General features: G+C 43.2%; 1 protein-coding gene across 3 annotated transcripts in view; it reads left to right on the forward strand.

The window, feature by feature from the left end:
* MAF (MAF bZIP transcription factor) overlaps positions 1-24532 on the forward strand; it is a 184867-nt gene that overhangs the window by 55061 nt on the left and 105274 nt on the right. The window contains exon 3 of one of the 3 annotated variants that reach the window (XM_014257135.2): positions 6922-8033. The exons of 1 other annotated variant lie outside the window; for it this stretch is intronic. The gene's annotated coding sequence lies outside the window, so the exon portion shown is untranslated. Of the gene's footprint in view, positions 1-3497; positions 3742-6921; positions 8034-24532 lie in introns of those variants that run through there. One more of the 3 variants, XM_088062128.1, reaches the window with a different exon arrangement.

Here is a 24532-nt window from a genome sequence, read left to right on the forward strand (position 1 = left end):
AGCAGGGCATGTCTTCAGTATTTTACTCAATCTCGTAGTCTGTGTGAAATATATTTGTAATTTTGTGTTCATTTCCAAATGGAGACAGATTCACACACCCTCACAGCCAAACTCAGGACAAGAACCAACAATTAAATGAAGCCTGAGATCCAGTCCAAAGCAGGCATATACTCAATTTAATTTTTTAAATAGCTTAATTAATAGTTTCAGTTAAAGCAAAGAAGTGAAAATGGGTCAAACTATGTAAACATTGGTTAGAAAAACACACTGTCCAGCCAAAGCATTGTAGAAGTGCTTTAAAGAAGAATGGTCTTTAAATTTAATTTAAGCATGGCTTTCCAACTTAAGTAAAATCCCAGTTCAGACAAGGCCCAAGCCACTTTTTGTGCCACAAAGAATTACCGAGGTATGCTGAGAGTTTATTTAGTCTTTGCTTGTTCTGAGGCCATGTTTCACTGTGCAGTCATCATTCTCTCCTTGCTGTCAGCACGTTGTTACCTCTCGGCAGCTCGGAGCTCACTGCGCTGAGCCGCCGGCGGGACCTGCGCGAGGGCTGCAAAACATCCTCCACAAATATTTACTGGAATTTTGAAATGGGTTGGGAGACACTGCCATTGCACACCGAGTGTTTGCATTCTGCAAATGTCCAGGTTCAAGTTCTTATTGACACGGCTGTGATGGCTGATGGGGTCCCTTACATAAGTCTCAAGGCCAGGAGGGTGATTTTGCTCCGGAGTAGTCGGGGAGTAGAAGCAACACCGTTTGTCTTATCTGACCAGGTATTGCTCAGCAGCCCTCTCTTCATGGGAACATACATTTGTTAGCTTCTTGGTAGTTTCTGGATTCCATAGGGGCAAAATTGTAAAATGCAAGCAATTTCTCTCAATCCAGAGAATTACTGTATCTAGAGATAACATTGTTCTTTACTCAAACCTCCCTGCCCAACCTCCCCCCACTTTTTGCAAAATTTTTCCATGATATTTAAATATCAGCTTGAATGACATGAGGGTGTCATTTGAAAGGGGTAAGAATTTTGTTTTTAAAAATCCTTTTTTTATTATACAGTAGCACTTGCATGACTTGATATATTTGTAGTTTGAACTTTCTGCTACAGTGAGTTCTTTGCTAATTTGCAGTTAACTTCCAGGATCCTAACTTTTTGGTTAGAATAACTGAAAGGTTTCTGTTTGCTTGTGGGGTTTTGGTTTTTTTCTGTATTTTTTTTAACTTTAATTTGATTAATAAACAGAAATAAGAAGAACAGAAAACATTCAGATGATAAGTACCAAGACAGGCTCAGGTGCATTGCTTTAGGAAGATGTCACTGCCAACATGATCAAGTTTGAGAGTTTGAGCCAAAACTTTGGCTAAGTTTTATCACATGAGAATTTCCCCCCAGTTCTTACATTTCACCTTGATTTGTGCAGAGCAGGTCATGCAGCAGAAGCTGGCAAGGTCTGAAGGTGTCACTGCTCTTTGCCAGCCATCCCCTTAGGAGTGTGAAGTCAGGTTTGGGGGAGGAGATCTGTGGTCGGCGGCTTTTTGTGGAGTACTTGGCTGGCGGATGAGACTGTTTTTGCCTTCCTGATCTGAACACTTTTGTTTCCATAGTAAAGGACAACACAATCTGTGCAGGCAACAAAATCCAGCTGGTTCTTCTCTCCACCTGCAGAACATCTGCAGAAGGAGGGGAGCGTATCAAAGATCCTTATAATGAAGGACAGGTTTTACTGTTTATGTTCAAAAGCAAAACCTCAACAGGAGACCTTTCATGAGAATGAAGCAAACAAACATTTTGGGCTGGAGAAGAGGCTGAATGAGCTGACCTACTCCAGCTTATCTGAAAAGTTAAACGTGTCAAAGGTTCTCTGACAGGCAAAGGGAAGATGTAGGAGAGGTTTTTTATAAATGGCAGTTGGGCAATTAATGTTAACCATCAATATCAGAATGGCTTAGATTACATGATTAACTAGTAAGAGTTTTGAGCTGGCTGGTAATTTTAGATTAAATAGTCAGGCAGCCAGTGACTTGAATATTGATGAAAATCCTGTGTTTTATTAATATGCATTCTCTATAAATTAGAGGCTTAGTACACAAAGAAGAATCCTAATGCTCTTGCTATTTTTCATTGCCACAGGTAGAGCTGAATAATTCATAACAATTAATTTATTTCACTGATTTAGCCTTTTGGGGTGGGGGGGAGGTAGGGGGGAGGTAGGGGGGAAGTTGAGCACAAGTAGTCTGCAGGTAATTTTTTCCATGTTTATTTATGATAAATAACTCACCAAACACATTTGAAGACTAATTCTTAGTTGTGGGGATTTTTTTGTATTTTAAATTGGAGAAATTGGGAGGAATATGGGCATAAGTGCAAGCAACCTGCCAGTCAGTACAAGAACCCAAATGAATTTTAAGTTGTAAAAAAAGCCTAGCTAATTGCAAATACAACACATACAGGGTCATGCTCATGTTGATTTGTATTGATTGGTGCAATGCTGGTTACATTGCATATTTCTGCTCCTCATTTAATTGATTCTAGTTCTTCAGGACCAAGATTTTCTTACAAATATATCTGTAGGCAGAATTTCTAGTCTGTATTTAGTCCCTAATTCACAGGTGAAATACTGTCCCTTTTGCTGCCAAGGGAAGTTTTACCCTTCATTCTGAAATATCCAGGATTCTATCTGCTGATGGCAACATTCCTGAAAATCCTTTTTGGTACACACAGAGCAGTAATGTGTCTAACATGAATGACATTTTATATTTGTGCAAAGTTTCAGAATACCCATATGCAGAATTTTAAATTTATTTTTTAGGCAGTGGGAGACCGTGCCTTAAATACAAGACAAAATGTTGCAGCGCAAAGATCATTTGCCAGTCCTGCAACTCAGGGAACAATGAGTTCTGCTGCAGCCCTGTCTCGGTGTCACACTCGTATCCTGAACAAGTAATATCCAGAAACACACGAGGAGGAGGAGGAGGAGGCTGGATGATTACTGCCTCTCCCTTTCTCTGGTTCTTACAACACACAGCAGTGAGACTTGCATAGCACACAATAAATCATTGCCTCATTATGCTCCTTCTGGAGATTTGTTTAGGGCACCTACTCTAGTACTGGCTACGGATGATTATTTGTTCTTCCCAGAAATTCCTCTCAGATATAGACCTCTGGTTTGATTTGCACAAAAGGAAAACTCTGCATCTTATTTTTTAAATACTTTCTTAGTGTGCAGAACAATTGACATTACAGAATTGCCTAAGAAAGTAATTTCAGCAATGTCTGGAGGGGATTTTAATTTGTAGGTGGGTGATTTTGTTGAGAACAGGCAAAGGTTAAAGAAGGCTTTTGTGTTTTTGTGGTTTTGTGACTTGTCAATATGAAACATTAATAATTTAAACAGAGGGTCTTCCTCCCCTCCTTTCTTCCTTCCTCCCTTCTTGCATGCCTTCCTTTTTGCTTTCCTTCTTCCCTTCTTTCTTTCTTGCGTGCATAAAAGCTGTTGATCCCTTATCTAGCCAGATTTTGTTGAATTATTGTAAAAGAAACCTAAGTAGCTCATTAAAAAACATTGTAAGGTCTTCATTCACTTTTTCTGTATGTCTTTAGCCAGCCCTAGTTCACAGCTGATGCAGGAGGGCACTGGTCTGATTGACAGAATAGGGATTTTGACACTTGGTTTTAACTTAAGGAGACAAATTGTCTCCTAATAAAAGGTGTGCATTAGTTGGCCTGATTTACTAACAAGGAGCAGTATTGCTGATTTTGATAAAACAGTATTTATTTAGCCTTGCACCAAGTAAATGCTGGAATAACCTAGATTGTACCTGCAATGGATTTGAACGGCCAGAGCGGAGACTTTGGAGAGCAGGTGGGTGCACTGCAACACGGCTGGGTTTTGCTGCAGTGTGACAATGTGATCTAGGATCCGATCCAGGCTCCTCAGAAATCAATGGAAATTCTACCCTTGACTTTACTGAGCTTTGGATCCTGCTTCAATTGTGCCAGGATGGAAATCAAATTATTCCAGCTTGGGGGAAGAATTTTCTGGCTTAACAGATTCATTGTTTTGTATTGATGGGTGTCTTTGTGTAAGAGGTCCTGATTTCAAATTTGAGTGGTTTTGATACGCCATGATCCTCCCTCCTAGCCACAGTCCCCTGAAATGCAATAGACTTCTGTTTTGTGACCACTCACAGACATCCCAGAAGAACAATGACATTTCATAGATGATTGTAACGTGAAACTCAAAATCATTGTAAGCTTGCTCAAAATGTGACCTGCCTTCACACAAAAGCTCCCTAAGCTTTCTGAACCTCACAGCAAAGCTGGATATCTTCACAGCCATAAAGAAACACAAAACTAAGTCACTCTGGTGTATTTTGGGGTTTCACTACACATCCTCCTGCCCCACTGTAACTCAGAGTCTTGGGTACAATTCTCATTTGATCTTAAACTCTTACAAAAAGCCTAGGAATAGAAGATGTGCTGAGGTAAGGGCCAGAAAAGACTGTTTCCAACACCCACTGCAACCCGAGTCCCCCACAAACAATCAGGACTCAGCGAGAATTGTACCCAACCTTTTTTGATGGAAGTGCAGTGGTGACCTTGTAGATTGATTAAAGATGTGACATTGATTGACTTTGAAGGGAGCCACATCCACCCTTCTTCTGCCAAAAAGGCAGTGGCTGCAATGTGAAGCCTCAAGAATGGGGCGTTGCTCTTCCAAGTACATGGAAGACATCCAAGGGTAACGGGATAATGCAGATAATGGGATAGGGTTTCTCCCCTCCTCTTCCTTAAATACCATATAGATACATTTTGGCTATCCAGCATCATTCCTTAGAAGACTTTTCTCTGATAGCTACTTAAAAGATGAAATATCTGAGGAAATAAGTTCTTTTGGTAGGTTATTTAGGATGCTTGGTGGTTGAGAATGTCAAAAAGGACTGGTGATGTTGACTCTGCGAGAACCTTTATTGGTGGTGGGTGTATGATGCTGTGGGGACCAGCATCAGTAGAAGGGATGGTGTGATGGGGAAAGCTTTATTCCCCTGGCCAACCCACCCTTGAGGATTGTTCACACTGTCACTTTGGGGTGTCAAGTTTGAGAGATGCTAAAATGGCCCTATTTGCCAAAGATACAGAGGATCTTAACAATATGTGGTCTCTTTAAGGCACCTTGAGTTGGCACTGAGGAATATTGGCCTCCAAAATTACCACTTTTGAAAATCTAGGCCACTGAACCTGATATGAACTATCAGAAAGCAGAGACAAGGGATTATTTATGTTGGAGAATGTATAGTGGCTTGAAAACTACAAATCAAAATAATTCACCCTTTTATGTGTAAATCTCCTTCTCTTTGATACACAAATTGAAAAGCTGTCTGGTTTCCTTGTAGTTTCTGTAAGCAAGCAGTGTGTGACTGCACCCTCTAGAATGCTATTTAAGTGTTATTTAATGTGCAGACCTGTTAAGGTAAAGCAAGCTCATCTGTATGCTAAAACTGAGCCCACCAAACCTTACACCTAAAACCAGCAGGCAAGGGGGTCTTGAGTTCCACAGCTCCCCCGTGACAAGGGCATGGTGTGACAAACAGTGAAGCACCAAAAGATCAAAGCACTTTTTCAGGCACAACAATAAAATCAGAGACAGAAAGTCCTGGTACCTGAAGATGCCTGCTCTTCCAAAGCAGCCTTTGTCAGGTTTGACACAGCCAGCCCATGGCAAGGGGATGCAGGCAGGAGCTGCACACTGGCAGTAAACAAACAGCAAATGACCATCCTGTGTGGCGCATTTCTGAGCTGGGAGAAAGGCTGGACAGTCACTGCACAAAGCCCACGTGGAGGGGATTACTGGGACACACTGAATTTACCATGAGTTTATTGAAGACTGTTCAATGCAACCGTGGAAGGACAGCATGATGTGTTTTGCTCATACTCCAGAGTTGTTTTCCCTGGTTGAGCACCTCTCCTCAGGTCCTGTGGAAGTCAATAGCTGTCTTGCCTTTCAGAAGGATTATGCCCCTAAATAGCTTCTTTAGGAAGTGTACTTTGCTTGGTGATAACACAAAGCAGAGGGTAGATGATTAACACCAATTAGGATTATTTACAAGAACCTAGAAAACAATAGGTCCATAAATCATTGTCTTATCAATTGTAGTTCCTCCTGAGTAATTCAGTCATCATTGGGCACACTGTGTTAAGTACAGATCACACTGATGTTAGCTGAAGTGTGTGCAAATGTTGAAGATACAATATGTCCTAAAATAGCAGCATGTTATAAAAAATATCTGATTGTTTTCAACATTTTTATGTTCTAAATTCCCAACAGTTTTCCCCCAGGTATATTGAATGAATTTAAGGCAGCTGACAGTAGCCTTGTTTCTCTTGGGTTATACTTCAGCTCTATCTACATTTGTGTCTCCATCTGGGGTGGTTTTGCAGTAATCCCCTGGCTGCCTCCGTTTGTTGGGCACTGGCCCAGCTGCAGAACAGCTTCAATGCAAACATATTCCTTCCAGAGGAGAGCCAGTGGGGAGTTCTCTCCAAAAGCAAGCCAAGGCTTGGTGGGACACACTGCTCTGATCCAAGGGGCAACCACACCACCACAAAGTCCTTCAGGGTGTCTGTCACCCTGTTTGCAAGAGGAAGGATGCCAAACTTCCCAGAGCTCCAATATCAGCCTGGAGTGGGGCTTATGCTTTAGAGAGGGCCAACTGCTTTATGTGACACCCTTTTTGCTGGTGACTGGCAGCTCTTGAACCACTGCTCCTCTTTCTTTCACCAAGGCTTCTTCTGGCTCATTATCCTTTTTATTTGGTAACTACCCGGTCTTCTCTAGCTGTTCCTCCTTGCTGCTGATCTTTTTTACTTCTACTTCTATCACTTTTTGTGATCCCTTTTCCAATTTCCAACCTTAGTCTCCCAGAAGACCCGGAGTGGTGACGCCTGGATGCAGAGGAGATCACACTGCTTATAAATCTGCACCGTGAGGAGGCCAAAAGTTTCTGCAGCAGCAGGAGGTAAGCCAGGACTGCTGGTGGGTGTAAGGAACAGAAGGCAAAGCCACGTGAGTTTGAGAAGAAGGCAGCAGCACCCCTGAAGATGGAGACTTTGGGGCAGTCTCACAGTCCTGTACAGAAAACTTGAAGAGACACTGAAAACTTCAGGTGGGAACACACCCGACCAGCTGCTTGTGTGGTTTGGTCCGTGGACATTTGGGGTCTGCACACCAGAGACTGAAAACTCTTGATTTACCCTAAATTACTTCTTTGTGGACTTCTGATGTAATAGGAATGGCACAAAAAAATCCAATATATCTTCTTCGCCATAATGTTTCCAGCCTGCTAACTTTCCCAGGACTACTTTCTGTTCAAATTACTGGAACTTAATTACATGAGGTTTAATTTCAGTTACTTGGCCAGCTTTTAAAACATATATTCAAATTTGAACCACAAGGACAGAATTTTGTGAGCCTCTTTGTCCTCTCACTTTGTGTTAATTTAAATGAGGAAACTGTGCCTGTGAATCTCTGCTTAACTTCACCTATTCCAAGTGAGTCTCAGTTCTGGAGAGACTTCCCTAACTCTCAGCAGTTTAAAAGGGAGCACAAAGAACCCCTTATGTTATAGTTTATGTTTTTGAAACTGTGCAAATAGATATTTGTCTCCTGCTTATGCATTTTCTTGTAAATAAAATGTATTGAGACCAGAGATGGAGTTACACTGACTTTACACCAGATAATGTATTGACATTTTACAAGAAAGTGTTTTATTATCCATACATTTCACAAGTAGATCTTACAATGTTTAATTATGACAAAAAAAAGAAGTGGAAGGAGAATCAAGGGACGGACATAGAGAGAAAATGTGAAAGGACATGGATGGGAAGTGGTGGAGTTGGAGGACAACACCAGCTCTCAAAGCATTATCTGAGAATTCATATGATTAGGACTTATCTTTCTGGCTTCATTATTTCATTATAATCTACTGCTTACCTGATAAGTAATAAATGGTCTCCAAATTTTATTGCATTTGCTCACTTTCTTTAGATTTTGCATTGGTTTGTTCCCCTCTTAGATCTTATTTCTGTTAAGGAATGAAGATTTCATGTTTTTGCTGGGGTTGACTTGTTCCTCTGGTATTTCAGTGTTTTTATTTAGCTAGCAAGCGTCCCACAGCAATTCCTTGGATAACACTTCCATCTATCAGATTGGGATGATCAAGGATACACTGCAGCTGATGTTCAAACACTGATGTGTATCTGGGGTTGGGCACCCACCTCCAACTCAGCAGATACAAAACTCTCCAAAAAGCCAACAAAAGAGGGCTTCTTTTAACCACTCCAACTCGCTAGTGGATTATCTGTAGTGGGTTGCCAGCATGCCCCTCCCTTCCTCTGCAGGAATGCTGGCCTGGCTCTGCAGCCCTGGGTTATGTTTTTGGTGGTTTTGTTTTATTTGTATTTTTTTCTTCCGTGTTACAGCATGCAGAAGAAATAAATGGTAAGGCTGATTTATAATAGCTCATGTCATTTTTTTTTTTTTTCCCTCTGAAGAATGGGATTAATTTATTTACCTGCCAGGAGGCAAATGTAGCAACCAGAACTCCTCTTTGGGGAGTGACCCTACCTTGTCAGCATGGCCCTGCAGGAGAGGGCTCCTTGCATGGGCTGGCTGTTGTTTCTGGGAGCTCACGGACACACCTTCAAAGGTTGAGGGTTCAGCTTCTTCTGCGTGAGAGAGGAGAGGAAATGACCTTCACCCAGCTGAGCAGGGAACAACAGGAAACCCTCACGGTCCTGCCATTTCCCACCCGCAGGATCCGGAGCTCAGGGACCTTTTTTGACAAACTGTCAGTGTTTTGTCAGGGTTTAGCTGCTGCAAATATATTACCAAAGTATGTTGATGATTCATGGGGAAGTGGTGCACGCTGATTTAAGTGATGGACTAGCCATTCTGTAATGGATTTGAGAATTCCCAATCAAATTGTACTTAGTTTTATCAAGCAGGAAGCTGGCAGGCTGTGTTTTAATCAACTGATAGCATCTCTTGGCAATTGGCATCCAGCTAGTGGACAGAGTACTTCTCAAAGACCAGCTCACTAAGTTACAGTCACAGCCACTCAGATCTCTCAGATTTACCTCCTGTTTTTTTCTGTTCAGCCTGTTTCTTTCCCAAATGAAACTTTGGGCTGGAAGTGCAGGAAGATGCATCATATATGCTTCTCTTCCACTGGTGTTTTTGGGGGAATGGATGAGGTAGAATGCATTTGCTTCATCCCCTAGAAAGCTATGCTGAAACAAGCTCCTAGATGTAGCATAAAATCCCAGAACCTGACAAATTCTAGAATTTGGTTCTGGCACAAGTTTTTGGAGTGTTCACATTGCATAAGTGTAGTAAATCTATAGTGTGGGGCCACACCAAGTAAGATGTGACCTTTTCCCCTTCAATTAGGCCATGACTCATTATCTATTGTGTCACCAAAGACATACCCAGTGTTCTGACCTGCACCAGCAGATATCAAGAATGGTTCCCTTCTCTGATAAAACTCATAACTCTATTTGTTAGTTCTGGGTTTTCATTAGCAGCTCCTGCAGAGCATCTTCACTGCACAAACCTTCAGGTACCTTAAATAATTCCCTACTCAGAATTTATGTTTTGTCACAATTATTGAGCTGTGGAGCCATCCACACTCATGGAGCTGTGCTCAAGCACAGCATCAAACCTCAGGAGCTGGTTTGTTGTGCCTGGCTCCTGTGGAGTAGTTACTGTACTTAGCAACCCACCTCCAATATAAATATATCTGCTACTCTGAAGAGCAGGCTTTGAAAAGCACCAGAAGGGATCACTCCCCCATAAAGATTTTTTCCAACATTGCAGAGCTGTTGGGACTTTCAGAGAGAAATTCTTCTTGCAGTTAAGCATCCCGGCCACAGGGATGAAGATTTCACCACAGGCTGACAAAGCCCTGGTGAAACCTTCTACAATGGGCCATAAACCCCAATTTAAAGCTGGGTCCTGTCTGAGCTGCTCCTGAGCCGTGCAGGCATGGAGGGAGGAGGAGAGCAGCCATCCATGTAGTTGGGATTTGGGAGCCATCTGTGATGTCTTTGCACAGCACCATGTGGAAAAACAGCACCCTGGTCTGAGAGCTGAGCACCAAAACCACGTGTGTTTGAAACTGCTTAAACATTTGGAACCCTCAGAAGAGGCTGATGATTGAAAGGCTGTGAAACAATCATGCTCCCAAAAAGTAATGAAAATGAAAGTGAGGTGTAAGGAGCAGAGATGAGTGATTCATTGGGAAACTGTGCTCTTGAAATTGTGTGACAAATCCTGGGTGAGGGAGGAGCTGTGTGTAAACATTTAAGGGCCACATCCTGGCTTGTCCAGAGGAGTTGGAGATGCAGTGAAGATTAACAATGGACCCTGTAGCTGAAAAGGAAATTTTAACTTCCATCTTAGATATTTTCTGTTGACCATTACATGAAAATCAGAGAAATCAGATCCCTGTTTTCAGTGTCATGTCCCATGAGGGTTTCACCAGACAATGACCTCCACTGCAAGAAATGAAGTTTTCAATGCCAGAACCACCAAAAGGACATGTGAAAACAAAACTGAAAAAAGTCTTCTCTCTCTGGGGTGGAAATATACAATTTCCACAGGGTTGTTTTCTGTGTAAACATTCCTATTTGTATGTTTTACAGATTAAAACAAAAATGTATCTTCCAAACATATTCAATAAGTTAATTTTAAAGCAAGTTAATTAATGTATCTAAGCTTTATCACAGAGCATAAGTAAGTGGAAAAAATCCTCCAGCCAAATGTGAAGAGTCTAATCTTGATTTTCTCACTCTTTGAGTTCATTTATTACAATGTTTGCTCACTTTTATAAAAGCCATGCTCATGTAATAATCTAATTTCTGAGAGCATCTCCAGGGACAGGAGATCCCATTACAATATCTCACATTATGTGTCATTCAGGCAGTATCTCCCAAATCATAAAACCTATAGAAAAGGAATGACACTTGAATAGTAGATTCCTCCTCCTCCTTTTCTTTTTTTCTTTTCTGAGCATTTTTTTTTCCAGCCCAATGCTCTCTTCCTTATACTGTCTGACCTCATACAGCCATGCTGCTCACCTCCATTCTGCAGAGAAACAGGCACATCTCTCCTTGCTCTACTTGACCCTCTCATCCTGTCTCACACTGTCTTTCATATAGTTTGGGATTTTCCCTTCTGTTCTGGACTTTCATTTGTGCCTCCTCACTGTCCTCTCTGTTTTGTGCCTATGGGTTCTGCTTTGTGAACTGATGAACTGGCCCTGCTGACAAAAATCTGAAAAAAGCCCAAGTTTCAGATCAATGATTCCCCTGGTCTGATCATTTCATTTGTAGCCAAAACTGTCCTAACAGGACAAGTACAGAGAGGCAGGACCTCTCCAGCTGCCTCTGGTGCCAACTCGCAGACCGATTGCCATGCCATCTTCATTTCTTTCAGCAGTTTCAGGAATCTTGATAAAGGCCTCAAGGGAGGCTTATATGGTCTTAAAACATTTCATTGATCCATTCATGTCCACACAGTCCAGGGCTTCCATTTTTAAGATTCCTTCCCTATTATCATGGAAACTGGCTAATTACCATAGAAGCCTGTTAGGAACCTGCTTAAGACAACAGTGTTGGTGTAACAAAGCACTTGCAGCTTACCCAAATCTCAGTGTGCAAAACTATGGAGTCCTTGGGATGAAAATAGGTTTTCTAGGAGATGATTCTGCTGCTTTAGATATTATTTTAACATTCAAACCTAAGGTCACAACCTCAGTCCTAGCTCATCCAGTTAACCATAAAAACCATAATCAATTTTATTTCTTATGATACATCCATTGCAAACTACCACTCCCATTGGTCATTTCTACATGTAGAAGTTGTACACCAAATTATCTGGTCTGATTAATACCAGGTTACTGTGCCCACTAGTGCACTTATAACTTTGCAACAGGAAAATATACCTGGCCTTTTTAAACACAGAGGCAAGCAGAGAAAAAGCACAACATCAGGATTAAACCAGTTCTGACAATTTCTCATTTCCATTTATTCAGAAAAAAGTCATAATTGAGACTTAAGGAAAAAAAGAAAAGCCCTCCATGCCTTTAAGTGTAAAATCCATTTTAGTAGCAGGAAGCTGTTATATGGTTAGAGCAGTTATTTTTATTGTCTGTCTGGGTATAGTTTTTAACTGCAGGCACAGAATAAATCAATAGTGTCATAAAGCTACTCTCACCCTCTGCCCTTTCTAAAGGGACATTGTTCAGTGTCTGTGCTGGATGTGACACAGACTGTGCTTTGATGCACAGAATTATGCCTCTCCTAATGTTCTGGGGGAGAGATCTGTGTGACACATATTTACCTGTATCTTTTTATCCATATCATCTCAGAGTCATCAGGATAAAAGCAAAATAAAACACAGATATACGCACAAAAATGTGCAGAAGTTTTTCATCAGAAGAGAGGGTGTTATTCTCTTGCAAATGGTATTTTTCAATTAATTTGTAATTTCATAAATCTTCTCAGGTGGTGTATTTCTGAGACTGTGTGAGAAAACATTCATAGGACAGTCCACACAACTTAAACCTGATTGTAACCTGCTCTTTAATACAGCAAGTAAGGATGGAGCAGGATCTGACTCTATGAAGCTGGTGCTAGATGAAGTTGCCCTGAAAGTGTGTCTTTTTAATAGCAAGAGTAGTTAATGGCTGGAACATTTGGCTTAGGAATGTGGTGGATTGAGCATTGCTTTCAGTCTCTAAATCAAGAATGAGTGTCTTTCTAAAGCTATGCAATAGCTTCAGCAGAAGTTACGGCTTTGATGCTGAAATGAGTGGGTGAAGTTCTTCAGCTGTGTTACACAGGAAGCAAAACCAGATGACTGCGATGGTCCTTTTCAGCCTTACTAATCCATTAAATCCTGGTTTGGGGCCTTTCACACGCCGGGGTTTAAGGCAGCCTCTTAGGTTTTCTGGATGGTTTCTGCAGGCAATACACGTTCCAGAGCTGGATCTGACAAACTCCATATAAATGGGTGTCCGGAATTGACACATTTTATAATTTATATATAAATCACTGCCTCTAAATGCAGTTCCAGATCCATTTCCCCATGCAGCTGAGCTCACTTGGTCTGTTCTGTGCAGTGGGGATTTTCCTTTGCAAAGCAGATATGCCTCTGAGCCGAAACACATGCCACGTGCTGCTGGAGACTCCAAAACCTGCCACCCCTATCATGGACCACAGAGAAGTAAACCTTTATGGATCAAATCCTGAAGAGATTTATCAGCAGCAATTCTTGTTGTCAAGTTAATTCATCGCTCTGCTCCATGCTTGCTCATTGCAACTTCCCCAGGTTGGCACTTCTGACAGAGGCATGAAAATTGTACTTGTGCTGCAAGTGGGAGGTGGAGACAGCGAAAATCTGTGCCCTGTCTGTGGGACTCTGTGCTGAGACAGCTCTATTTTCACATCTAGTCACAAGCCGATTGGTATTACCTCAGTATTTGTTTTGAGGATGGCTCTCAAGAAATGGAATTGGAATTTGGATTTGGTAAGATTAGAGGAAGTAAACCCTGAAATTATTCAAGTGGTCTCTGAAGGCAGCACCACTCCCATGTAGCTTGGTGCTGGATGGGCAGAGAGAGAAGCAGAGAGTCTACAGGAGTCTGCTCACTCCCTGGGGAGCGCGGTGGGTACCACGCACCTGGGTAACTGAGTATTTGTTTTCCTTCTCTCTGCAAAATGCTTAGTGCTGGATTTTTATGTCTATAAATACCGACTTGGATTTCCCTTCCTTCCCTCCCCACGCTCCATTGAAAGCAAAGACATCTCACCCAGCCCCATTTGCTGACTCCTTCCCTTCTGCCCTTCCCTGTCCCCCAGTGCGTGAGCGCCGTCACGTGCGGCCCCTCGGTTTCCCCTCAGGACACTGGCACTTGGGAAGGAGAATAACAGATGTTGGGGAAAAAACAACACCCTGTCAGGTAGAAAAAACACTTTAGCAAAAAAACCTCAAAACTATATGAACTTCCCAACTTCTCAAACTTTCTCATGAATAGCCAGTGGCCTCCAGAATAGCAGCAACGGTAATAATAAATTACAGTAAATATCATCCTGTCATAAGTGACAGCAAACCAAACCCACTGCTGTTCAGAAATGAATTGGAGAAAATATTTCTTAATCTCTGTTTGTGTTATTCAGTCAGCTGTAATGATTTATAGTACTCCAAAGAAGTTGTGGTACAGAGTTGTTTCTTAATCATCCATTTCAGCACCTTGCTATTACCCATGTGTCTGTGCTTTGCTGGGGACTCTGGCACTGCTGGATGCTGCAAAATGTTCAGCTCAGGAATAAACTGATTTAATGCAAGGGACCTCTCAGCCTTTCTCTGGGAGCCTCCTGCCTATGGGGACAAATCTGCTATAAGGAGGAGCAGTGCTGAATTAAGGGCAGCCCCATAACAGTGTCTTGAAATAAGGTTGTTTCCCCAGAGCCATCTGGCTTGAGCCTATTCAGCTGTAAATTACCCACACGCAGTGGACATGGAGGGCTCTGGTGCTGGAGTGCATCAGATGGACACCCTGCAGATGAGGCTGTCCCCCTGTGAGTCTGTGAGCACACTCAGGATACGTGGGAAAATAAAATGGTGGGGGATAAATTGAACTGGGAACATGGTATAAATCGCTTCTGTCTTTGTCTACTCATTTCCAAAGATTTATATGTGACAGTGTGAGGACTGCTCAGTGACACATTTTAATTTAATTAAATTTCCTGTTGGATTGATGTTTGATCAATCAATAATGTTAATGTTTTTGCAATTTAGAGATTAAAGCTTGGATGAGCGGATATTGAAATACTCTCACATCCAGCTGCCTGGGAATATCTTTTTCTGCTTCCATTCCTCAGAAAACCCATTTTGGGTGAGAACGCACCCTAAGGCTTGCCATGAGCCAACACCAAGGCTGGAAGCTTTGCCCCATTCTAGCAGAGGGTGAGGGAGTCATTCAGGAACAATGTCACTTCTTGGAGAGACAGACTTGCAGGCAGCTAAAACCTGGGCTTGTGCAAAATCTGTGTGGCTTTGTGTGTTTTCCCTCTTATGTTCAATATAGGAGAAAATTTGAAGAATGGGGCATTGCAGGTGTGACAATCCCCTTTGCTACCTGCTCCTTCACCACCAGGGCATCAATTCTCCATGTGTCCCTCATCCCCTCTGGATCCCACTGGTTTCTCTGGCCACCACAGCCTCCTGTGGCAATGAGCTCCCCAGCTCAATTGCTGCTTTCTAGGCTGCCACCCATGGGACAGCAGGATCCTGGTCTGGAGCTGAATTTAATACTTCTTGAAGCCTCTTGCCTGCCCAAATTTCTCACAGATGAGCTAATTGTGCTCCACCCTCTTCAGGCAGTGAAGATAAAGAGATGCTGTAGCATGTCCACAGAACCGTTTTTTTGTTTTTTCTCTATGCCTTGTTTCATTTCGTGCCTCAAATACTTTAGTAGTGAGGTCAGGAGAGGCTTTAACTTATTCAGGGGAGTTATTCTGCACTGACTTTTCTGTGAGGCCTTGGAGTTTTAGACAGTCCTTTAAAAACTTATGACTCAAGAAGAAATGTAATCCACATTTTCAAACTTGTAAAAATGTGAATTCAAATTTCATCTGAGTCTCAGATATGGCTGTAGCCTCAATAAGTCAAAGTAATTTGTCAGATCTTAACACTATTAAAACTTGGACAGTGAGAAATTCCACCTGGCTGAGGTCTGAAAGCTCTAGTATCCATCTCTGGTCTTGAGGTCCATCTCCAGAGCTGTCTCTGTGCTATTTGGGGTGCTTGTATTTTGTTATATTCAGTGGAGCCTTAAAAGGGCCAATTTCTTGCCCAACTGTATTTTAAAATGTGTAAAATCTGTATGTTCTGTCCCTTAAGGATCTTCTGGGGACTGTTTACTGTGTACCTGTCCCTCAGACAACCCCAAAGTAACACACAGAGGGAGGAAGACAGAGAGAGAGAGAGAGAAAGAGAGAGGGGAGCAGGGGGAAAGAAAGAGCAGCTCATTTTCCACTTTAGCACAGACACCTGAGGGGTAGAAGTCAGCAGTTTTTTTGACGGTACAAGAACTTGGTAACTTAAAACAGGAAGCAAAAGAAAAACCACGACCAAATAACTTTGCCTTGACCTCCTCCTAAGAAAGTCAATGACTTTAAAGTGAACTGGAACTTCTTGCTGGAATTTATTTGGACATCAGCTGCTCCTTACCTCATTAACACAGCAATATTCAGAAATGTGCCAAAAGATTTAGGCAGGCTGGAGGACACAATTAAGCTAATTTTTTTTTTTTTTCCCAAGGGAAGGCTTCACATATTTGTGTCTCACTATCAAAATACTCTTCACTGCAAGAGTTTCTTCCACTGAAATCTACTGTGTGCAGCGGGTTTTGTTTTGTGCTCTGTTAACTCCACCAGACCCCCACCACTCCAGGTGAAAGGGCAGAGTGCCCAGGGTACCCACCTGTGCTTGGGGTGGGGATGGTTGGAGGGTAAGAGAATGTCAGAATGGGGCTGCTCTCTGTGTGCAGGTGTGTGGGGAAAGCAAAGGAAAAAGGGGAATTTGTTCCTTGGAAGGGAGAGAAATAATCTACTGCTAAACTAGTGATTTTTGTAGTAGATTGACATTTTTATGCTAAGTCCCTCGTATAACATGTTCTTCAAGGCTGGCTTTCAAAGGTGGGACTGCTGCAAGCTGGCTCACCTTGATTATCCTTCCTTCCTTCCTTCCTTCCTCCCTCCCCTCCCCTCCCCTCCCCTCCCCTCCCCTCCCCTCCTCTCCCCTCCCCTCCTTTTCCTCCCTCCCTCCCTAGCAACCACCTGCAAAGGGAAAAGTACCACAAGACATTGTTAGAATGGGCACTCCAGGCTGTTTGGGGTTTGCTGTGCCCTCCTCATTAAAAGAAGGGGGTTTAATGCAGGAGTTTTGTTTGAAGGAGCTGGGGCTGCTCACTCCATCTCCCGTCTGCCAGCTCAGGTGTTTGCTGGTTCCAGCTAAGCTGTTTCACAATCCAAAATCATGATGAGCCCTGAGAAAATGGTGTCCCAAAGAGCAACCCAAGATTTTGCCATGTTCAATCATCGAGTGTTTGGGATCTAGAATTCCCATTATTGTTCAACACACCACCTCGCTCAGCAGAGCAGGCTGGAGCAGGCTCTGGCCAGTTGGCTACTTTGGTGATTTAACCTGTCAGGAACGTGGGAGTACAGAACAAAGCCACACCATAAATCCCACAATCCTCATCCTGCAATGAAATTCATTTGGACAGCATCATCAGGCTACTTTTTAGAGTTGTTCATCTTACCCTGAACAGTAAATTCCTATAGGAAAGTAATTTATGATCTGGGAGGGCTGTTACTTACAAGCTAGTAAAATAACTTTAGCTGGACTTTTACTACCTTCAGCAGCAAGCATCCATGCTGAAGCCAGGAATGAGCCTTTTCTTCCTAGCTGTGATACACTGTGATCTATCACAGAACCACATGGGTTTTTGGCTTGCATTCATCTTGTTTCCATGCAGTGCATTTAAAAAGAAATCACTGATTTCTGTTTGCAATGTTTACAGTCAAGTCACGTTATTTCAGCAACTGCACGAGCTTCCAGTAATTTATGCATGAGTAGGATCAGGGTGGCTTCTAGCATAGCTTCAGCACCCTGCTTGAGACCTGTTCAGAAATCAGCAATCTCCTGCATCCAAGTCATCCAGGATCCCTCCATCTTTGGGTGGCTGAGTCACCCTTTTGAGGTAGTTTGTTCTTGTTGACTGCAAGTGGGGTTGGACCTGGTGCTTAATCTTTAGATAATCAAAAAATATCATCACAAGTGTGCTGTACTATAACCATCACAAATTTTCTGCTCCCTTCCCTGCAGAGGCTCCCTTCTCCCTGCAGAACCTGACTGTTCCTCAGGCACTGAGTGCTGTTAGGTATCAACTCCAGCATGGAAATGGGCTTAACAGGTGGCTGGTTGTGGATCTCATCACACATTTTCCACAAATAACTAAAACCACAGAAGCACAGAAACACAGCCCCAAGCCTCCCGTAAGAATGGTGCAAGTAAAAGATTACTGGAGCCCATTCTGGTGCCACTCTGATAGCAGGGCAGAATCAGGCCCATTTCATCCCTTATAAAACATCCCTCAGGGATGCTGAGCAAGCCTTGGCTACAAGTTTCTGTTCAAACTGAGTCTTTCTAACCCTTAGAGGAAGAAAGCTCCTGTACCCTTTACCATATTCAGCATGAGAAAGGACCTTCTCCAGTTCAAATATTCATGTGCCAGTCAACAATTAGAATCCAGATTATTACTTTTATACCACAATTTTCCTGTTCTGTCTCAGGCCACAGCATATGTGTGGGAGCATACAGCAACATTTAGCACTTGAATGCTGGCCATAAGTAGCCAAAGCATTTGGGATCTGCATTATGGGCAAAGAAAGGCAGATCAAAACCCTTTGCAAGCATCTATCCTGCCTGCAGGAAAAGCTCATGATTTTAGCCTTTAAGTTCAGGAGTTGCCAGTTGTGCCCTGAAAGTCATTGCTTCTGTGATTATGCCCTCAAAAATACAGTTTTGAGGAGCCGTGTGCCCTCCACTGTTGGGTAAACCATGCCTGAACTGCCTGCCAAAGCTTGCATTGAGCTCTGAGCAGGTTTTGCTAATTTTGCCTTCAAAAACCGGGAGAGATAAAAGCAAAAATTAAGGTACAGAGAAAGCCCCAGCAGAGCGGGCTTCAAGTCCCATACTCAAAAGACAAAAACTTAGGGATTAGGTTCAGATCAGGAACCTCAAAAAGTGGTGTGAATGTTGGGAAAAAATAGCTAATTTCTCCAAGGGAAAGAAATGGTCTGGTTTTGACACTGAGGCAAGAGGTCTGGACTTCCTTCCTAGGTGGAAGAGAAACAAAGAAGACCAGATATATGTGGGTTGAGCTTTCCATGTATATTTTTAATTATGGCACATCTATCATTCTTAGCACTGCCTTGAGCAAAGAAAGATAAAACAGCAAAGCAATAGCAAGATTTCCACACATGTAGCCAGTCTCAAAATCAATGGGAGTTCGGTATCTAAATACCTTTAAAAACCTGATCAGTTGTTCCCTGAGGCCCCCCCTGAATATCACAACCTTAAATCCTGGAGGATGTGCCTGTGCAAAGCAGAGGGGTGCACTCAGGACAGCATTTGGTTTGTAATGTGAAGGGCTGAAAAATTGTTCATTTAAGGTTGTCTGGTGATAAGAGTGACACACTCTTATCCTTCAGCATCTCTTTGGTTACAGGCAGTGTGTGACTGGGTACCAGCAGCCAGTGACAGGAATTTGGTGACTGTCCCCAGATGCCTTTTAGGAAATGTTAATTTTCCTCACTTTAAAATAATTTACAGGGAAAATGCAAACCTTCACTAACTCTTGGTAGGAGAGGAGGAACAAAGGATGTTTACCTCATTCTTATGCATACAAATAGAACCAATAAATATTCAGGCAAATTTAAAAAAAGGAAAACTGTTTCCAGTGAAGATTAGGGACTCTGCTGAGGCCTTGCCATGTGGTTGGATCTGAATGGGAATTCTGGCTGTGCCTCCCTTTGCATCCATGCTGGCACCACTGCCTGTGCTCTTGCTGCTGCTGCTCACCCAAGGTTAGGCTACAGGAGAGACTTGCTTAGCCAAGGTGACTCCTCTCGTCTGTTACATATCCCAGGGTTATAAATAACAGAGCAACCTCTGTTTGATGGGGGGGATGATGACAAGCCCCCTCCCTCCTTTGGGATGCTGAAGCAATTACAGGCAGGAGGAAGCCACAGAGCCCTTGTGTTGTTGCAGCAAACAGAGGCTTTGGGTCGGTCCTGGCTCCTCTTTAATTAGAGTTTATTGGTAAAGCAACCCCATTTTTCTATTCCTGGAAAATCAGGGCTGTCAAGGCCTAATTTCTTGGGCCTATCAAGTGTGAGATATGTTTACCAAGTCTCTCCAGGATTAGCTGGGCTGCTATCAAGACCAGGGAGTGTATTTCTATCAATGAAAACCGCTATGACAAGGTCTGTCCCCTGAGACAAACGGCCTGTTCCATGGAGGCTTTAAATAGGAGCAATAATGGTAGTGAGCAGCACTGAGTTGAATAATTAGATTGTTCTTCATAAATCCTCAAGTGAAGACTTCCAAGCAGGTCCATTATGTGTGTCGTATGTTAGCACTGAGCTTTATGTGGTGTGGACACCGCTCTGTGCCGGGCTGCTGTGATGGGTGAGTAAATCACCAAAGATTGGGACAGGAGGACTACAGCTCCTTCCTCTCCTGCCTTTTCCCCACAGAGATCATCTGCTCTGAACTGCAAACACCCGCATTATTTATCTCATTGCTCAAAGAGTTTTCGAGAGGACTAACTGGAGTAATTTCTGAATATTTATGCTTTGTTTGTTTATATTCAGAGACTGGAAAACACACATATTTTGTTCACGTCCCCAGACTGGTTCATTTACTGATTCACTTAAAACATCCTTTCAGATCCATTGAGAGATAACTTTTTCCTCAGAGGGATGCAGTGGTATAATAGCAGCTCAGTATTATCTCCCTATATTTTTGGTAGGATTTCCTCTTGCCAACTGAGAACTGATCTTTTCTTTTTAAAAGAAAAAAAAATATCTTTCTCCATCCTCCCCTTTCAATTATTCAGGTTTTCTCTCTTTTTTGCTCTCTGTGCCAGTTAGAGAAAGAGATCTCAGATGAGCAAAATGTCATTTAACCCTAACACTGATTGGTGATTTTTAGACACTTTGTTGGAAATCCTGGGAGGCAGCAGCATCTGCAGGCAGGGATGTACATCCAGCCAGTGCACGATGCAGGTGCCTGCTCAGGCGAGCACTTCTGCTCGACCCAGCTGCACTCCATTCTCTCAGAAACACGTTTGTCAGACCTGGTTACACAATGCTGGTAAAAAGAACAAGAAATCGCATTATTCCCCTGAGAACTGTGTATACACCTAACTATTTTGCCTGCCAGTAAGAATCTTGTGTCACTGTAAGGTTTATAGGAGCTGACTGGCAAAGGATGCCCTGATGATAAATAAAACACCCCTGTCCCATGTGCCGTGACTCTGTGCAGCTGAGCAGCTGCAGTGTCCTTTTCACTTACCTTGGTACGAAGATGTGGCATCTGCCTTTGGACCCGTTGTTATGGGCAGCTGATGGGGTCCCACGAGGGGACACATCATGCAACGGGCCAGGAGCAAGCACCAGCTGTGAGCCACCTTCTGATAAAGCTCTAGACCTGCTGTCAAATTCTTCAGCTTGCACACAAGCCCTGGGATGAGGTCTGGGATTGGTGTGACCCACCATTCTCTGGTACCGACTGCTTTGCTGCCAGGTCATCCTTCACTTGGCCCTGGTGGAAAAAGTTCTCCAGTGTTAAAACACTGCCAGGATAAAATGTTAAACATTTTATAAGGCAATTTAGGTGATAATCATCAGGGTAATAGAAAAATATTATCCATATTCGTTTAAAGGTGTGCTGTGCTTCCCTTCCCGATTAGAGTACGAAACTCTTTGCCAAGCTATGAAAATAAAGTGACTGTGAGAATTTTTAAAGGCACATTCCTCCTTGCATCATAAAAGCATGAATTCCAGGAATTTCCTATCCATGAGAAGTTTGCATTCCTGGGACGAAGTGATTGCACCCTTGCACACAAACTGCCCTGATGCTGCAGGAGACAGCAGCCCTGCTCCTTTCTGCTCTGCCTGGGCAGCCAGAGGGATGGGTACAAAGTTTCTTAGCTTGACCCGAGCTGCTGAGTGTGGCCAGGAGTCAGGCACATCCATCTGAGGATGATTTTCAGCGAGATGGAGTTTATGCATGACTTTATTTCCCAAATGTGGCCTTTCACTCTGCATGTTCTGTTTTGTGCCGAGCTGCTCGCAGCCAGGTGTGCTTTGTGCCCAGTGGGCAGCGCCAGCAGGGAGGGCTCCTTCATGTGGGTTTGCCCATATCTGCTCTGAGAGGGGACCAAGTGGCATTTGACCCTTGGGCACAGTAGTGATTCAGGTGATAATAACAGTTTGTGAATTGATTCATTAAGTGAGAAACCACCTTTAAACTTCCCCTGAATAAAAGCAGCTTGAGATATTTTAGTGGCACCAGTTGTGACCTGTACATGGAGGAGCCACTGAGCAGAGCTCTGGGCAGATCTGGGGACTTCTGTCCCACCCAGGGCAGGTCAGGGCACACAGTGTAACCCAAGAACCCTGCACCAAAAGAAATGTTCTACAGAAATGGTGTTAGGTCTTCTCAACAGGGTCTGGTCAGGTAAAACTGGTCCCAGTTTGGAGACGGGACTGAGTCAGCAGCCCCACTCCCTGCTGAGCTCTTTGCTCCTGGCACCGAGCTGCCGATCTGTAATGCAGCTGGACTGAGGCACCCAGGACACTCAGAGGAAATGGGAAATGTGTCTGGACAGCAGATGATTCACAGCTGCTGGCAGCTGAACAGAAGTTTTCTGGATTTCAATTTTGAAGTCAGGCACCTTTATTCCACCCTGTTCCCACAGTGGGCACCTCCATCCTCTTATGAGCCTGGGCTCAGGGCTGTGTTAGTGCACTGCCTGCCTCAGAGGCATTCTGAGGAGCCAAAGAACCTTGAAACTGGGGCACTTCAGTTACAGCACTGTGTGAGCACCTTAAATACATTGATTTCATCTTCCAGAGGGTAAGGTAAAGGTCCAGCTTTCAAAGGGTCCTGGGAAATCTCTGCCTAAGCAAAAATCTGTGTTGAGCACCACCCAATTTCACTCTAACTTCATGCCTCTGCTGACTGGTCTGGTACCAGGCTCCCCCAGTGCTGTTATCTCTCTTGCAAATAATGCCAGGTTGGGGTTTTTATGCATCAAACACCCCCTCTTTTAAGATCAGGAAATATTTGCTACAAAAACACAAGGTGTTCTTTGTTCTCCAAAGATTACTTTATAATGCTACAACACATCAGGCCCCAAAATGTTTGTAGATTCTCTGAATTTCCTAAAGTAGGTTTAATAAATAAAGACTCAAGACTGAAAACACTATCTGTTTGCAGTAGGATTTCTCATTACATTTCATGTCTATTGCAGCTTTATGAGGATATGTTGGTTTAACTCCTTTCTGATGCAGTTTCTTAATACAAGCAGATTTTCTAGATTAGTAAAGGTATAGGAAGCAAAAACCTGGAATTAGATTTGCAGAAAGTCTGTTATTTGTACTAGATAATGGATGTTAAACCAAGACAAAAGAAATTCACTGTCACAATAATAAATCCATTTTAAAATCCATTTTCAAAGCAATCAAATCACTGCAGAAATCCAATGACAAGTATATAACAATAATGTATATTTATGTAGCAATTTCCACCCAAGGAATCCAGAACCTACAGAAACACCAGTGTGGGAGGTGGCTCTGGGGTGGAGAGATCCCAGGGAGTGTCACAGGGGTTCTGGAGCAGCCCTCACAAGGTCACTGGAACAAACCTGCCTTCGTGTAAAGACCCCCACCTCGCAGGAAATGTGAGTTATGCTTCCAGTGGAACTGCTGTGCCTGTGGTCAGATGCACGTGAATGAGGGCTGAACTTTGCCTCTTTTTGCAAAGGGCTGAACAACAAAAAGAGAGCAGTTTCCCCTTTTAAGGTCATAAACAGGATGAAAGTGCTGCTTCAGCCGGTGGCTGTTGTGCTGCGTGAGGCTGCCCTGGCTTTGGGTGCACAATCAGAGTAGTTTTGTGACAGGATCTTTACAGCCCTCTGAAAAACACCAATATTTTTGCTAAATGTTAATGGAAGCTTGACTTGAAGTCAGCCTGAGTTGCAGAACAGTGCTTATAATAATGATTTATGTATTAAATGTGGCTGATCTGTTATTTTTATTATCTTGATGTGTTTTTGATGCTCAGTTTCCCGAAGAACAGCAGCCAAGTGGCACTGAAACCAGCTTTGAGCACGTGCATGTGTGCATGCCTTAGCAAACACAGCTCATGGGTGATGTTCCAGTGATCGGGTGCAGTTCTTGGTGGGATGGCCTCAGGGTGACACAGTCCTCTGCAGTCAGGAGGGTTTGTGTATTATCTGCAGGAGCTTTCCTGCCTTATCTGTGGAAAATTGATCCATACAGTCTCTTTAGAGACCTACATCAAATATTAATTTTGCCTATTTGTTCAATGTAATTAGCAGGTGTGATTAATCAATTAATCAATCTGCAATTCCTATCTGCAGCGCAAATAAAATATCTGTGCTCGGAGGGGACAGTGGGAGCAGAGATCCCCCAAACACCTCCTCACTCCCCACCCCTGACCCCGGCTCAAGGTCTGCAGTCACCCACTGGTGACTCTGGCAGTGCAAAGTGCCCAGAGAGCACAGCCAAACCCCCTGAGCGGGGACATTGCTGTCCTTGTCCCCAAAAAAGCTGTGATGGCAGTGCCTTGCCGTGGGGCTGGGG

Source organism: Pseudopodoces humilis, chromosome 14, assembly GCF_049639895.1.
Source record: "Pseudopodoces humilis isolate 2021_Gansu_Grassland_sample_001 chromosome 14, ASM4963989v1, whole genome shotgun sequence".
Lineage (NCBI taxonomy): Eukaryota > Metazoa > Chordata > Aves > Passeriformes > Paridae > Pseudopodoces > Pseudopodoces humilis.